The 19121-nt window shown below is 38.7% G+C and overlaps 1 protein-coding gene across 1 annotated transcript in view; it reads left to right on the plus strand.

The window, feature by feature from the left end:
• LOC126175458 (ribosome-releasing factor 2, mitochondrial) overlaps positions 1–19121 on the plus strand; it is a 225111-nt gene that overhangs the window by 177727 nt on the left and 28263 nt on the right. The window lies entirely within an intron of this gene.

Consider the following 19121-nt stretch of genomic DNA (forward strand, 5'->3'; position numbering starts at 1 on the left):
CTTCTTTTTACCTACTTGATCCTCTGCTGCCTTTACTACATCATCCCTCAGAGCTACCCATTCTTCTTCTACTGTATTTCTTTCCCCCATTCCTTTCAATTGTTCCCTTATGCTCTCCCTGAAACTCTGTACAACTTCTGGTTCTTTCAGTTTATCCAGGTCCCATCTCCTTAAATTCCCACCTTTTTGCAGTTTCTTCAGTTTTAATCTACAGGTCATAACCAATAGATTGTGGTCAGAGTCCACATCTGCCCCTGGAAATGTCTTACAATTTAAAACCTGGTTCCTAAATCTCTGTCTTACCATTATATAATCTATCTGATACCTTTTAGTATCTCCAGGGTTCTTCCATGTATACAACCTTCTATCATGATTCTTAAACCAAGTGTTAGCTATGATTAAGTTGTGCTCTGTGCAGAATTCTACCAGGCGGCTTCCTCTTTCATTTCTTAGCCCCAATCCATAGTCACCTACTACGTTTCCTTCTCTCCCTTTTCCTAGGTTAGGTTAGGTTAGTGGTGTTTAACGTCCCGTCGACAACGAGGTCATTAGAGACGGAGCGAAAGCTCGGGTTAGGGAAGGATGGGGAAGGAAATCGGCCGTGCCCTTTCAAAGGAACCATCCCGGCATTTGCCTGAAACGATTTAGGGAAATCACGGAAAACCTAAATCAGGATGGCCGGAGACGGGATTGAACCGTCGTCCTCCCGAATGCGAGTCCAGTGTGCTAACCTCCCTTTTCCTACACTCGAATTCCAGTCACCCATGACTATTAAATTTTCGTCTCCCTTCACTATCTGAATAATTTCTTTTATTTCATCATACATTTCTTCAATCTCTTCGTCATCTGCAGAGCTAGTTGGCATATAAACTTGTACTACTGTAGTAGGTGTGGGCTTCGTATCTATCTTGGCCACAATAATGCGTTCACTATGCTGTTTGTAGTAGCTTACCCGCATTCCTATTTTCCTATTCATTATTAAACCTACTCCTGCATTACCCCTATTTGACTTTGTGTTCATAACCCTGTAGTCACCTGACCAGAAGTCTTGTTCCTCCTGCCACCGAACTTCACTAATTCCCACTATATCTAACTTTAACCTATCCATTTCCCTTTTTAAATTTTCTAACCTACCTGCCCGATTAAGGGATCTGACATTCCACGCTCCGATCCGTAGAACGCCAGTTTTCTTTCTCCTGATAACGACATCTTCTTGAGTAGTCCCCGCCCGGAGATCCGAATGGGGGACTATTTTACCTCCGGAATATTTTACCCAAGAGGACGCCATCATCATTTAATCATACAGTAAAGCTGCATGCCCTCGGGAAAAGTTACGGCCGTAGTTTCCCCTTGCTTTCAGCCGTTCGCAGTACCGGCACAGCAAGGCCGTTTTGGTTATTGTTACAAGGCCAGATCAGTCAGTCATCCAGACTGTTGCCCTTGCAACTACTGAAAAGGCTGCTGCCCCTCTTCAGGAACCACACGTTTGTCTGGCCTCTCAACAGATACCCCTCCGTTGTGGTTGTACCTACGGTACGGCTATCTGTATCGCTGAGGCACGCAAGCCTCCCCACCAACGGCAAGGTCCATGGTTCATGGGGGGGTAATAATACTTAGTAATTTTTTTTTTTTTTTTTTTTTTTTTTTTTTTTTTTTTTTTTTTTTTTTTTTTTTTTTTTTTTTTTGGGTACCGGTTCTGAGTAGGGTTTGTTAATTATTTTTATAGTAAGAAATTTCTATGATATTGTTATTGGTCATAAAAAACTAATTGTCTGTATTTTCTGTTGCATGAATCACAATGGGGAGCAAGTAATGCAAAAAGGCAAAATCGAGGAGAAAATTTTTGAAAGGAATAAAAATTGGAGCCAGGTCACGTAAAATTTTCCATAGTAAGCTATTTTGTTCGATGCAGCAAAGGTAGGACAGCTACGCAAGTTGCTTGCATGGTTACACTTGGCAGCACCTCTTCTGATGTAGATAGAAACCTTTTCCTCACTACTCCTTTCCTTGAATTTTATTTGCGAGAAATTTACAGGAATTTTTACAGGAACTTTTCAGTGTGATACATATTGTCAGAAAAAACATAAAGAATAGCAATACAATAGTTTGCACATCATAATAGACATAAAAAAGGCTTTGACATTACACAAATTACATTTATCAAATGTAATAATTAGCATATGAAATTTTAACATTTTTGTGAAAGTTTTATTTTTCACATATTCATGTAACATGGCCGAAAAATATATGCCCATTGTTGATAGCGATAGTGAAAATGCAATCAGCCAAGATGGCGTAGAAGTGCATGATTGAACAATTGAAGTTCAGGTGCCATGGATGCCTACTGCAGAAAGTTTAATTACATCAGAGATGAGTGTCACAGGTGTGACAAATGATAGTGACGCTCCACAGCAGGATAACCTTGACGATACAATGTTTACAACTGACGAGACAATGTCATGCATCTCCCTGAGTGACATACCACTCATGGATCAGTGATTCCAATATGAATTTTGACAACACATTACAAACACCACTTGTTCACAACACAAACATTAACTTGGGAAGTCCAGCTGATGGCAATCATAGTAGTACAACTGAAGCACTACTGTGGCAGCTATTATCTTACATAAACTTGAAATTTGATAATATAAACATGGAATTTGATAATATGAAACACAATATGAACACCAATTTCAGTGATATGAAACAAGATATGAGTACCAAAATTGATAATTTGACAAAGAATCTGAACACAGTCACACAATATATAAACACAGTAAAACAGCAACAAAACACTGTTACACAAGATCTAAATACAATGAAGCAGGAACAAAACGAAGTATTCAAGGATATGCAAGATGTGGTCTAACAGAAATTCGATAACTTACCCAAAAATTTTCGCACTGAAATCGACGAAAAATTGAATGAGATGAAAAACGGGTAAATCATGAAGTACTTTCTGGAGTTAACATTAACATTACAGACTTAAAACAGAAAGTAGATTCTTTTAATGGCCATCATGATCGAATACAGCAACAGATAAAGAAAATCACAGACACGCACACAAACATTAAAACTACTTAAAACCAGCTGGTTTCGACAGTAAGAAAGGTAACCACTGTTGTTAACAGACTAAATAGAGACTATGAAGGTGTACTGATAACTCTAGAAGAGCTTACTTTAAGGGTAGCAACATTAGAAGTTGACTCAGCATGTGCTAAAAAGGAGAGAGAGAATATCAATGAAAACCTGAGTGATATTAGTCAAGCTGAACCAGGTACATTAGATAAGGGTAATATCATTACAGTGAAGTTAGTAACCAATTGCACGATATACACAGATGTAATAGGAAAGGCTATTCAGAAAAAATAAGATGAAATAGTCAACAAGGTAAACCTTAATGTATAAGCTGTGGAAAATGGGACCTATAATCTTTTAGAAGAAGATATTATCGGATCTCGAAATATGCACACAAATAATACACAGGCTACAGTGAACAAACCACAACCTGTTGTTATTTATCCACAAATTGTCACTGGTCCCACAGCAGGTAATAGTGATTGTTGTAGAGTACAAAATGTAAATATACCCACAACTCCAATATATGAGCAATTACCAAACAGAATTACTGGTAACTACAATATCCACATAAATACGACCAAAAATGCCAGACAAAGGTTTGCTGACACATTGAAATTTTCCTACATTCACTACCGAAGGTAAAAAAATGAATCCCTTAGTATTTATCAGTGCTTCTCATCATGTATTTCCATGCAACTGGACAGAAGCAAAGAAATCAGATTTGTCATGGGATGTATGCAAGGTAACATTCTTTTATGGCCAATTGAAGTGGCTGAACATTGCAGCACTTATATCGAATTTGAACAAGCTTTCCTCAACAAATACTGGTCTGAGGTGGTGCAAGAAAGACTCAGACGCAAGGTTTTCAACCCCGCACCATTCAATGGCAAATACGGTAGCCTACGTGGATACTTTGAAAAATACCTGAACAAGACACACTACTGGCAAACCCAATATCACAGGTAGATGTGTTAAAATTTTTGAAAAGTCATTTACCACCACACATTAGATAAAAATTAGTCACAACGACAGAGCACAACACTGAATATTTTCTGTCAGTGCTTGATCCTATCGACTTCTATGAGGAAAGACCTGTACGCATTAGAGCAACAGAAAATCAGGCACAACAACAACATAGTTATGTAAATCAGTAAGTAAAATGTGAACTAAACACACAGCTAGGATGGTACACACAAGAGCGAAGTCACATACCCAGAGGTAATGAGTATGGTAACGGGAATGGAAAAAACAAATGATTTAAAAGAAATTTTCAAAACAACAGGGGTAATTTCAACACACAAGCAAATTACAATTCACCATCACAAGGTCCTATGTCAGACATAAACAGAAACAGTCAGCCACTGCAGTGGCTGATGCACGGCAACAATGCCTCCATGTCTTACACTGTACCGCAGCCAACCTTTGGGCAGCAAAATAACTGCAAAGCAGCTAATGACACAAATTGACGCAGTGCATACACAGCGCAACTAACTGAAATTACTCCAAGTAATGAATTAAGTCACACCACGCCATTGGAAAAGACCAACCAGTCGTAGTTAAGCCCCAGTCTATTGACCTCTCAGGGAATGGGGGCAAAGCAAAACTACAAACATGTTTCATGAGGTTTGACAAACAAGGTGACATCAAGGATGATTTGTATCAGCATGAGTTAGATACAGTAGAAGTCCAAGAAGAACAGATATCAGCAATCATTAAGGTCAAAATATTTAATATTGACACAAAGTTAATTTTAGATACAGGTTCAACTACAAATCTAATGTCAAATACATTTTTTTGTGAATTGAAGAAGGGACGCAAATTTCAACATTCTCTGTACAAAATTGCAAGGTGCAAACTACTACATGCAGTAAGACTAAATTGGTTAAGTATCAGTCATTTATCTACCGTATTACAAATTGAACAACTTACAGTGAAGTGCGACTTTCTTATAATTGACAAACTTATAGTTAATTGTCTTATTGGCATGAACATATTTAGAACATACAAAACACAGATTGACATAGGTAATGGTAAATGCCACTTTTATATAAAGAATCAGATTTTTTCTATTGATTTAGTCAAAACACCTAATGAAAGTAACAAAAACAAACCAGAGTCAAATGTAGTATTATAATATTCCTTTCCAGCTGTATATTTCACAAAGAAATATGATACTGAACAAGAAGCAAATACTGAGGTTAGCTACGAAATGGTAGAGCAGAAACTAAGTGAATCACAGGTACTAAATGATATACAACAACAAGAACTTTCTAATGTGCTATTTAAGTATGCCGATGTTTTCAGTAAGGAGCCATGAGTAATCAAAGACTATTAATATAAATGTTACGTCTATCCACATGAAACATTTTGTGTAAGACATATCCTGTTCCATGGGCAAAACAAGGGGCGGTAAGGGAAGAGATCAATCACATGATTAAATGGGGAATTATACAACCTTCATTTGCACCCAACTGTAATCCTATATTACCAGTAAGTAAACCAGACGGTTCTGTAAGATTAGTTCTCGATGCTAGAGATATCAGTAAGATTATAGTGCCAGTATGCATAAGACCAGACAACTTTGTCAAACAGTTTCTAAAGTTTTACAGTACAGAATATTTCAGTATACTCGATCTTAAGATATCCTACTGGCAAATAAAGCTCCACAAATAATGGCAAAAATAAACAGCATTTGGTGGTGGAGGCAGAAGTTACCAATTCCGTCTTCTACCCTTTGGACAAAAATCCTTGAACCAGTAGATGAGTATTTCCTTTATTCCCTCCCAAACAAGGAGGCAGCGCCAAGTGTAGTTAGGCCAGCAATGCACGATGTTTTGGTCCTATTTCAAAGGTTTTTCTCCCTCCTCTACCTAAGTAGGAAATGATCTCCCATAAGTGATCAAAGCCTATCTATAAAATGAAGCATAAATGTATCATATGCTTGTATTGTGTCATAATAATGTGATATGTAATTAACTTGTACATGTGATGTAAATGAAGAGAAGTTGAAACTAACAAACAAACTATAGTAACAGAACACAGTTAATTGAAAAATTTATGACATTTTAAAACTTAAGAAATTTATGTTCATAGTATAAGCGATAGATGGAATGTCAGCCATACGTATAATCCATCAAGTTATATACTTTTGTAACTCAATACTTGTATGAATTTTCATTGGAAACCAAACTCCATATGAGGAAATGAACTTTAAGGACAAACAATTTATACTATGTTATGGATGGATGTATGTGTCTTTCAAGAAATGGATGGTCAAGTGTGGTGACATTACCATGTGTGGGCAATGGAATAATTTATGAGTATTGTGGCTCACAGTGCTTGACACTTTAACAAGTGAGCTAGAGTTGTTCAAGCAGGTACTTACCTTATTGCCATATGCTGTTGGTCGGGGTTCTCTCTGCTGAAAATGCAAGTACAATGCGTAGTAATGATGCCTGGGCCATAAAAATTGAGATCTTCTGCCTCAGCGTCAGATTTTGAACAATAAGTGCACACCCACTGCACCCAGAATGAAGACAAATGCCACAGCAATTCTTTGATATGTGACACTCAGGTGAAAGTGTGACACTCAATGTGAAATCAACACTAAGAAAGCAAGTGCACATATGTGCAACATTAGCATCTATTATGTTGACTGTTAGCATCTAGCTCTAAGACGCCAAAATGGCCAGTGTGCCAGCATGAAACCTGGCAGCGAGAATGAAGCAAACTGAACATTATTGTTAGTGCACTGAATTCAAATATGTAATGGACTATCATATTAGGTATATAACCTTTTAATTTCTTGTAGAAATTTTACATACATAGGATAAGCTGACATATCCATTCCATTAAATGAAAGGGAAGCTGACAAATAAAGGGCATCAACCCCTATCGACAAATGTAAATAAATACATGAAAAAAAACCTGTACATCTCCATAACATGTCAATGTACAGTGTGGGGGCAATTGTATAAGTACATGATTAAAGACCCCTTGGATATCCTAAAATTAAAATTTATTGTTAAGTAGTGCCGTGCAGAGGATGACGGGCTACGAGTATTTTGTATCACATGCTTGAAATAAGACAGAAATTTGATACCAGTATTAAGTATTTATTTATCAAGTGAGAAACCAAGTAAAGAGGATTTTCTTAATTCTGACAAGTGCTGGTGTACTAGGAGTCCGCTGCCTGCAGCTACAATTGAAGAAGTACCATTACATATTTGAATTCAGTGCACTAACAATAATGTTCAGTTTGCTTCATTCTCGCTGCCAGGTTTCATGCTGGCACACTGGCCGATTTGGCGTCTTAGAGCTAGACGCTAACAGTCAACATGATAGATGCTAATGTTGCACATGCGTGCACTTGCTTTCTTAATGTTGATTTCACATTGAGTGTCACACTTTCACCTGAGTGTCACATATCAAAGAATTGCAGTGGCATTTGTCTTCATTCTGGGTGCAGTGGGTGTGCGCTTATTGTTCAAAATCTGACGCTGAGGCAGAAGATCTCATTTTTTATGGCCCGGGCATCATTATTACCCATTGTACTTGCATTTTCAGCAGAGAGAACCCCGACCAACAGCATCTGGCAATAAGGTAAGTACCTGCTTGAACAACTCTAGCTCACTTGTTAAAGTATCAAGCACTGTGAGCCACAATACTCATAAATTATTCCATTGCCCACACATGGTAATGCCACCTCACTTGACCATCCATTTGTTGAAAGACACATACAGTAATGGACTATCATATTAGGTATATAACCTTTTAATTTCTTGTAGAAATTTTACATACATAGGATAAGCTGACATATCCATTCCATTAAATAAAAGGGAAGCCGACAAATAAAGGGCATCGACCCCTATCGACAAATGTAAATATATACATGAAAAAAAAAATCTGTACATCTCCATAACATGTCAATGTACAGTGTGCAGGCAATTGTATAAGTACATGATTAAAGATCCCTTGGATATCCTATGATTAAAATTTATTGTTAAGTAGTGCTGTGCGGAGGATGACGGGCTACGAGTATTTTGCATCACATGTTTGAAATAAGACAGAAATTTGATACCAGTATTAAGTATTTCTTATTCAAGTGAGAAACCAAGTAAGGAGGATTTTCTTAATTCTGACAAGTGCTGGTGTACTTGGAGTCCGCTGCCTGCAGCTACAATTGAAGAAGTAGAAACAAAGTCCGATAGCCTAAAAATTCATGTAAGCAGAGAACATATTTAATAATGCAATCATGTTATATCAATTTAAAAAGGGTTTTCATATGCATATTTAATAATATTTAAAAAGAAAGATGATGAGACTTACCGAACAAAAGCGCTGGCAGGTCGATAGACACACAAACAAACACAAACATACACACAAAATTCTAGCTTTCGCAACCAACGGTTGCCTCGTCAGGAAAGAGGGAAGGAGAAGGAAAGACAAAAGGATATGGGTTTTAAGGGAGAGGGTAAGGAGTCATTCCAATCCCGGGAGCGGAAAGACTTACCTTAGGGGGAAAAAAGGACAGGTATACACTCGCACACACACACATATCCATCCACACATACACAGACACAAGCAGACATTTTAATAATATTTAGTAATGTTTATATACTTTGTTTTATTACAACACAGACTGTTAGCAGTAATGGCAGTTAAAGCATTCGGAACAGGAACTGAGGTGGTGATTGATACATATCTTGGAATATTGCAACATAATCAGATTCAAAAATACATTAGCTAGAGACAGTTGGGATAGTGCCTGTCAGTTAGAAAGAACCTAATAATAAATGGAATGAGAGTCATTTTAACTCTTTTTGTCCAATTAAAACAAAAACATTTCTCAATCAGTGAGATAAAGAAGTTAAATTTAAACAACCAGCTAGATTAGTCATGATTAGAGAGAATATCCATGACCTCTGTACGATGTGCAAATCATATGGGCTGTTCATTTTCAATGAAAAATGTATCCGTGCTAAGTAAAGTTTCAAATCAGAACTACCAAATCTCAGGTACCAAGTCCACAGTGAATCAGTAGCAAATGTAAGCCATTGTCCTGGAATCTCATGAACAAATACTGTAAAACATTTACAAACACACCTGGGAAAGCAATAAATATCAGATTTGTAGGTCAACTGATACAAGACTAAAAAACTGTTTATAATATCCTTAACAAGTATTTTATCTTCCTAACTGGCACCATAATTCCAGACACATATCCACTTAACATCCCAATACTCTGCTACACAAAAACAAGGGCTTTGAATCTGAGGAAGTAAAAGAACAAGAAGTAGTAAAATAATTCTGCAGCTAAAAACACACATACAAGTGATTGGTACAGTCTCTCCACTTCAGAAATTAAAAATTAACAAATATTGTAGTTAAACCAGTTACATATCTCATCCATTGTAGCATGAAAGAAGGTATGTGTCCTAAGGTACTGAAAAAGAGCATTGTCAGAGCAATACATTAAAAAAAACGCTTAGAGGATGAAGCCTCAAACTGCACATCAGTATCATTGATACCTACCTTTAGTAAGATTTTTGAATCAATAATGCCGGCACAGCATAGTGCCTTTTTCACTAAAAATGGTCTCCTCACAGAAACCCAGCATGAATTTCAAAACATCGCAACACAGTAACAGCTGTCACAGAATTTCTGCATTAAATTTATAACTATCTGGATGAAAGAAAGCATACTGTAGGCATATTTTTTGCTCTCAAAAGATCTTTGATCTGGTGAAGCATGCAGTTCTCTTGCAGAAACTGAGGGCATACATATCATGCACATATTTGTTAAATTCTTATCTGTTGTTGTGGTCTTCAGTCCAGAGAGTGGTTTGAACCAGCTCTCCATCCTACTCTATCCTGTGCAAGCTTCTTCATCTCCAAGTATGTACTGCACCCTACATCCTTGTGAATGTGCTTAGTGTATTCACCTCTTGGTCTCCCTCTAAGATTTTACCCTCCACATTGCCCTCCAATACTAAATTGATGATCCCTTGATGCCTCAGAACAGGTCCTACCAACTGATTGCTTCTTCTAAGCAAGTTGTGCCACAAATTCCTCTTCTCCCCAATTCTTTTCAGTACCTCCTCGTTAGTTATATGATCTACCCATCCTGTCTTCAGCATTCTTCTGTAGCACCACATTTCGAAAACTTCTATTCTCTTCTTTTCTAAACTATTTATTGTCCATGTTTCATATCCATGCATGGCTACACTCCATACAAATACTTTCAGAAAAGACTTACTGATCCTTAAATCTATACTCGATGTTAACTAATTTCTCCTCTTCAGAAATGCTTTTCTTGCCATTGCCAGTCTACATTTTATATCCTCTCTACTTCGACCATCATCAGTTATTTTGCTCCCCAAATAGCAAAACTCCTTTACTCCTTTAAGTGTCAGCATCACCGGACTTAATTCAACTGCATTCCATTATCCTCGTTTTGCTTTTGTTGATGTTCATCGTACACCCTCTTTTCAAGACACTGTCCATTCCGTTCAACTGCTCTTCCAAGTCCTTTGCTGTCTCTGACAGAATTACAATGTCATCAGTGAACCTCAAAGTTTTTATTTCTTCTCCATGGATTTTAATACCTACTCCAAATTTTTCTTTTATTTCCTTTATTGCTTGCTCACTATACAGATTGAATAACATCGGGGAGAGGCTACAACCCTGTCTCACTCACTTCCCAACCACTGCTTCCCTTTCATGCCCCTCGACTCTTATAACTGCCATCTGGTTTCTGTACAAATTGTAAAGAGACTTTCACTCCCTTTATTTTACACCTGTCATTCCAGTCATCATTGTCAAAGCTTTCACTAAGTCTTCAAATGCTAGAAACATAGGTTTGCTTTTCCTTAATCTAAGATAAGTCGTAGGGTCAGTATTGCCTCAGGTGTTTCAGCATTTCTACGGAATCCAAAATGATCTTCCCCGAGGTCGGCTTCTACCAGTTTTTCCATTCGTCTGTAAAGAATTTGTGTCAGTATTTTGCAGCCGTGACTTATTAAACTGACAGTTCAGTAATTTTCACGTCTATCAACACCTGCTTTCTTTGGGATTGGAATTATTATATTCTTCTTGAACTCTGAGGGTATTTCGCCTGTCTCATACATCTTGCTCATCAGATGGTGGAGTTTTGTCAGGGCTGGCTCTCCCAAGGCTGTCAGTAGTTCTAATGGAATGTTGTCTATTCATGGGGCCTTTTTCCAGCTTAGGTCTTTCAGTGCTCTGTCAAATTCTTCACGCATTATCATATCTCCCATTTCGTCTTCATCTGCATCCTCTTCCATTTCCATAATATTGTCCTCAAGTACATCACCCTTGTATAGACCCTATATATACTCCTTCCACCTTTCTGCTTTCCCTTCTATGCTTAGAACTGGGTTTCCATCTGAGCTCTTGATATTCATGCAAGTGTTTCTCTTTTCTCCGAAGGTCTCTTTAATTTTCCTAGTGATATATGCTTCTGCATCCTCATATTTGTCCTCTAGCCATGCCTGCTTAGCCATTTTGCACTTTCTGTTGATCTCATTTTTGAGACATTTGTATTCTTTTCTGCCTGCTTCATTTACTGCATTTTTGTATTTTCTCCTTTCATCAGTTAAATTCAATATCTATTCTGTTACCCAACGATTTCTACTAGTCCTTGTCTTTTTACCTACTTGATCCTCTGCTGTCTTCACTATTTCATCTCTCAAAGCTTCTCATTCTTCTTCTACTGTGTTTCTTTTTCCTGTTCCTCCCAGTCGTTCCCTAATGCTGTCTCTGAAACTCTCTACAACCTCTGGTTATTTCAGTTTATCCAGGTCCCTTAAATTCCAACATTTTTGCTGTTTCTTCAGTTTTAATCTACAGTTCATAACCAATATATTGTGGCCAGAATCCACATCTGCCCCTGGAAATGTCTTACAATTTAAAACCTGGTTCCTAAATCTCTGTTGTACCATTATATAATCTATCTGAAACCGTCTAATATCTCCAGGCCTCTTCCATGTATACAACCTTCTTTTGTGGTTCCTAAACCAAGTGTTCTATGATTAAGTTATGCTCTGTGCAAAATTCTACCAGGGAGTTCCTCTTTCATTCGTTACCCCATTCCATATTCACCTAATACTTTTGCTTCTCTTCCTTTTCCTGTTATCAAATTCCAGTCCCTCATGACTATTAAATTTTCGTCTCTCTTCAGGATGTGAATAATTTCTTTTATCCCATCATACATTTCATCAGTCTCTTCATCATCTGCGAAGCTAGTTTGCATATAAACTTATACTACTGTGGTAGACATAGGTTTCATGTCTATCTTGGCTACAATAATGTGTTCACTATGATGTTTGTAGTAGCTGACCCATGCTCCTATTTTTTTATTCATTATTAAATCTACTCCTGTGTTACTGCTATTTGATTTTGCATTTATAACCCTGTATTCACCTGACCAGAAGTCTTGTCTCTCCTGCCACCAAACTTCACTAATTCCCACTGTATCTAATTTTAACCTATCCACTTCCCTTTAAATTTTCTAACCTACTTGCCTGATTAAGGAACTGACGTTCCATGCTCTGATTCATAGAATGCCAGTTTTCTTTCTCCTGATGATGACATCCTCCTGAGTAGTCTCCGCCTGGAGATACGAATGGGGGACTGTTTTACCTCCAGAATATTTTAACCAAGAGGAAACCATCATCATTTAACCATACAGTAAAGCTGCATGCCCTGAGGAAAAATTATGGCTGTAGTTTCCCCTTGCTTTCAGCCTTTCATAGTATCTGCACAGCAAGGCCATTTTCGTTAATGTTACATGGCCAGATCAGTCAATAATCCAGACTGTTGCCCCTGCAACTACTGAAAAGGCTGCTGCCGTTCTTCAGGAACCATGAGTTTGTCTGGCCTATCAACAGACACCCCGTCATTGTGCCTGCACCTTTGGTACAGCTATCTGTATTGCTGATGCATGCAAGCCTCCCTGCAGCAGCAGTACCTACCACACTTCATCTACAGGATTCAACAGCAGCAGAAGATGAAGCAACATCCAAATCTCCACTGTCACCAGTTGCCACAACAATGCCTACAGCAGCAGCAGTGCCTATCACACTTCACCAGCAAGATTCAACAGCAGCAGAAGAAGAAGCATTCGCCTTATCTCCTCAGTCACCAGATGCCACTACAGTGCCTCCACACATCATAACAGCAGTTCCATCAATTCCTGTAGTAGCAGCCTCATCTACAATATCATCACAAGGAGGGAAGAGTTGGCATACAACAGTAGATGTGCTACCACCCCAAGTGAACAATTTTTTAGTAAAAGGCAACAAGAGGCATAAATCCAAAAGATAAGCCCTGAAAAAGGTTTGAAAACCAATCACCATAGTGTTCAGTGTGTAAGCAATAAGAGCATGGATCTTAAAATATGTTACCTTAACGTTCAAGGACTGAAAGATAAAGAACTTATCATAAATGAGTTTGGTCTTGATAACCAGTTCAATATTTTTTGTCTGAATGAACACTGGGCTAATGAGAATGAACTTGCAGTTGCCAAATTTGACAATTTTAGTATAGTAAATAGCTACTGTAGGAAAGAGCACATTAGAGGTGGTGTGGCAATTTATTCCAACCAGTCACTCAATTGTACAATAACCAAACTAGACCTAAATTCCTTGTGTGATGAACAGCACTTTGAAGTTACGGGTATAATAATTAATAGTCATAAGCTAATAGTAGTATCCATGTACAGATCACCAAAGGGAAACATAAACATATTTTTAGAAAAAATGGACATGCTATTGAGTGAATTAAGTAATATTAAATGGCTACACTATGATATTGCAATAGGAGGTGATTTGAATGCTGATTTTGATGTTACTAAATGTAAGGGTAGTGTTGCAGATCTGGAAAACTTACTAAGACAATACAATTTACATCATGTTAATAACAGGCCCACAAGAAACAAAGCATGTTTAGATAACATCTTTGTAAACTTCAAGACCACTGAAAACACATGCGAAGTTGTAGTGTTCCCATTCTCTGACCATGACTCCGTATCTCTAAATTATGCAAGTAAAATTCCCCTCAATAGGAGCAATGCAAACAGACCTGTCCCAACAGTTGTGATTACCAGACCCGTAACTGAGGATAAAATTAACACATTTCGTAATTCCCTTGCTGACAGAGACTGGTTTGGCCATTGTAGTGTCGATCGACATTACACATCAAGTAATGACCTGCCAGCCAAAATAATATTTGATAGATTTTTTAATCCATTCTTGACCCTATTTAACAATAGTATTCCCATAAAGAAAATCAAAATAATGGACAGCAGCCACAAATCCAGATCTCAAAACAGACAAAATATATGGTACACTAAACAGCTGACAGATCTAAAGAAACAAGTTTTGTTACTGTACAACATATACAATAGTATGAAGTCTGACTGTGCCAAATCAGCCTATGTGGAATGCAGGAATGAATACAAAAAAACCATCCTGCAGGCCAAAAAAACCTACAATGCCAACAGCATACATAATTCCACCAATAAATGCAAAACCGCTTGGAAAGTAATTAAAAGTGCTGCCACAGATACTAAAAAAGACAAAATTAATATCCCACCACAAACACTCAATGAGTTTTTTATTAATTCAGTGAAAGAAATAGGAGACACAATTATCAAATCAGACATTAGTCCAGCAGAGTTACTCTCCCAAAATTGGGGTAGACAGTCACTAAATACAAGCATGCTAACCTTCTCCGAAGTAATGCCTAGATATGTACAAGGGGTCATAAAACAACTGAAATCATCTGATAGCTTAGATATATATGGCATATCATGCAACCTGCTAAAAAAAGTGTGTGATTGCATTCTGTACCCTTTAACCCATTGCATAAACAAGTGCTTACTTGAGGGATATTTTCCTGATGAGTTAAAACTGTCTAGGGTCGTCCCAGTATACAAAAAGGGAGATAAAGACTCTCCATCTAGTTACAGGCCTATTTCAATAGTGCCCGCATTCTCCAAGGTAATAGAATGCATCATGTACCAACAATTATCATCTCACTTTGAGAATCTAGGAATAATTAATGCTACACAATACAGGTTTAGGAAGAATCTGTCAACCAGTGATGCAATCAACACGGTAGTCAGTTACATCCTCAAAGTTTTTGAGAACAAAGGCTTTGCTCAGGTCTCATTCTGTGACTAAGCAAGGCCTTCGACTGTGTTGAGCACACGCCACTACTAGAGAAACTAGAATTCTACGGCATCAAAGGAAACAGTCTCAGACTATTAAAAGCTTACCTCAACAACCGTAAACAGGTAGTTTGTGTTGGTAAGGAAATGTCAAACATACAAAATGTTAAAGTAGGTGTGCCTCAGGGATCTGTACTGGAGCCCTTCCTGTTTCTGATAATGATCAATGACCTCCCCTCGTTTATTAGATCCACCACTGTATTGTATGCAGATGATACGACTTTTCTTCATAGCAGTAACAATCTTAATGATCTTAAAACACGTGCTGAAAATACACTCACTCATGCAGCATATTGGTTCAGAGCAAATGGTTTCCTGCTAAATGAAAATAAAACTCAGCAGATAATCTTCACTCTAAGAGACAAGCCACTATCTGATGACCCTAGTTCTGTTAAATTCCTGGGAGTTTATTTAGACGAAAAGTTATCCCGGGGCCAACATTTAAACTATATTAGTAGTAAGCTATCTAGAGTAATTTATTTATTAAGACAACTCAGAAATTGTGTACCTGAAACATACATCAGATCATCTTATTTTGCATTTTTCCATAGTATAATCTCCTATGGCATTATCTTGTGGGGTAACTGTAGTCATATACATGACATCCTATTATTGCAGAAGAAAGCCATTAGGATAATTACAAATTCTTCACATAAGGCTCACTGCAAACCCTTATTTACCAAACAAAAAATTATGACTGTAATAAACCTCTATATATACAATGTCTTAATCTTTACGAAGAAGAACCTAAAAGATGTGAAACGTAGAGAAAATGTACATTGTTACAACACAAGAAGCATCAAACACATATACACGCCTTACCACAGACTATCAAAATCAATAAATAGCTATGAAGTCACAGGGCACAAACTATTTAATAAGCTGCCACATGCCATACAGGATCTTCCTGAACATACATTCAAAGAAAGACTGCATGAATGGTTTATTGCCCACCCGTTCTATGATATCAATGAATTCTCCAACTGTAAAATGCAGTAATCCAACAGATGACCCACTGTACATTTATTGTAATATAAGCTAAAATACACTCCTGGAAATGGAAAAAAGAACACATTGACACCGGTGTGTCAGACCCACCATACTTGCTCCGGACACTGCGAGAGGGCTGTACAAGCAATGATCACACGCACGGCACAGCGGACACACCAGGAACCGCGGTGTTGGCCGTCGAATGGCGCTAGCTGCGCAGCATTTGTGCACCGCCGCCGTCAGTGGCAGCCAGTTTGCCGTGGCATACGGAGCTCCATCGCAGTCTTTAACACTGGTAGCATGCCGCGACAGCGTGGACGTGAACCGTATGTGCAGTTGACGGACTTTGAGCGAGGGCGTATAGTGGGCATGCGGGAGGCCGGGTGGACGTACCGCCGAATTGCTCAACATGTGGGGCGTGAGGTCTCCACAGTACATCGATGTTGTCGCCAGTGGTCGGCGGAAGGTGCACGTGTCCGTCGACCTGGGACCGGACCGCAGCGACGCACGGATGCACGCCAAGACCGTAGGATCCTACGCAGTGCCGTAGGGGACCGCACCGCCACTTCCCAGCAAATTAGGGACACTGTTGCTCCTGGGGTATCGGCGAGGACCATTCGCAACCGTCTCCATGAAGCTGGGCTACGGTCCCGCACACCGTTAGGCCGTCTTCCGCTCACGCCCCAACATCGTGCAGCCCGCCTCCAGTGGTGTCGCGACAGGCGTGAATGGAGGGACGAATGGAGACGTGTAGTCTTCAGCGATGACAGTCGCTTCTGCCTTGGTGCCAATGATGGTCGTATGCGTGTTTGGCGCCGTGCAGGTGAGCGCCACAATCAGGACTGCATACGACCGAGGCACACAGGGCCAACACCCGGCATCATGGTGTGGGGAGCGATCTCCTACACTGGCCGTACACCACTGGTGATCGTCGAGGGGACACTGAATAGTGCACGGTACATCCAAACCGTCATCGAACCCATCGTTCTACCATTCCTAGACCGGCAAGGGAACTTGCTGTTACAACAGGACAATGCACGTCCGCATGTATCCCGTGCCACCCAACGTGCTCTAGAAGGTGTAAGTCAACTAACCTGGCCAGCAAGATCTCCGGATCTGTCCCCCATTGAGCATGTTTGGGACTGGATGAAGCGTCGTCTCACGCGGTCTGCACGTCCAGCACGAACGCTGGTCCAACTGAGGCGCCAGGTGGAAATGGCATGGCAAGCCGTTCCACAGGACTACATCCAGCATCTCTACGATCGTCTCCATGGGAGAATAGCAGCCTGCATTGCTGCGAAAGGTGGATATACACTGTACTAGTGCCGACATTGTGCATGCTCTGTTGCCTGTGTCTATGTGCCTGTGGTTCTGTCAGTGTGATCATGTGATGTATCTGACCCCAGGAATGTGTCAATAAAGTTTCCCCTTCCTGGGACAATGAATTCACGGTGTTCTTATTTCAATTTCCAGGAGTGTATTTCAGTAGTCAATACCTTATCACACTGTATTATAAATTGTAACTTCATTTGACGTTGTCAATTGCTGTATGGCCTAAAGACAATAAAATCTTTATTATTATTATTATTATTATTATTATTATTATTATTATTACCAACGGCAAGGTCCATGGTTCATGGGGCAAGGAAAATCTTACCTGTTTACCTAAAAAACTGTAACAGTGGACAAAAGTAAATTATCAAAATGGGGCAAGAGAAATCAACAGATTCTGAAGTCCTCGGTGAAGAGAAATCAACAGATTCTAAAGTCCTTGGTGTGGACTCGTATGGAAATCTTCCATGGGAAAATCATGTTAACTAGATATACAGGAAAGTAAGCAGTGCATTGCACTTGCTTAGCTAACTGTACAAAATTGTTTGTAATAAAACACTAAAAACAGTTTACTTTGGGATAATTTTCCCATTTATAAATTATGAAATAGAGCGATGGGTATGTGCTGCTGAACAGAATACTGGTACTAGAAAAGAGAGCTGTTAGGCTGATACATGGTCCGGGATACAGGAAATCCTATTGTGATGCCCTTATCAAAAATAAATATATCACTGTATAATTATTGTCTACATATTGACTTATAACATTTTTTGTAAGCCATCGGGGCAACATACCCAGATGTTATGATGAACATAATCACAACATAAGAAATAAGTGTGGTTATCATAGACAAAAGAACAAAATTAAAAATACCATACCAGAATTTATATATCAGTGGCTCAATGTGATACAACAAATTGACAGAATAAATAATAGTGTATGCTGGCAACCCATTTAAAATAAAATTAAATACTTTTCTTGTAAATAAATGTCCTTATTCACTGAAATACTTCTATTCTGTATATAGCACGTATTAACCTCTGTAGGTAATACAGTAGACTCTCGATTATTTGGGGTGAATGCGAGGGAGAAGATGCACAAATAATTTAAAAACAATAATAATCAAGATATTTTCGAACATGTATTCTGTGTTTGAAAGTTTCTCCATGTTCTTTGCATAGGTATTGTTGGCCTGTGTATTTCTTAAAATAGTCTATTATGTTGCTTTGCTTCTGAGAGGAGGTGACTTTTTTTGCACGTAATTTCAAATTTTTCTTGTAGCAATAATGTCATTATACTGAAACCCCGTCTGCCCCATATGATATAGAAGAGTATTAACACATTCCAGTGCGGTACAATGACTGACAAGGCCATTCTCTTCATCACCACTTTCACATTCATATTCACTGTCCTCTTCTTTGTTTTGTTGTGAAACAGCAGTCACAATTTTGGTGACACTCGTG

The sequence above is a fragment of the Schistocerca cancellata genome, chromosome 1, assembly GCF_023864275.1.
Source record: "Schistocerca cancellata isolate TAMUIC-IGC-003103 chromosome 1, iqSchCanc2.1, whole genome shotgun sequence".
Taxonomy (NCBI): domain Eukaryota; kingdom Metazoa; phylum Arthropoda; class Insecta; order Orthoptera; family Acrididae; genus Schistocerca; species Schistocerca cancellata.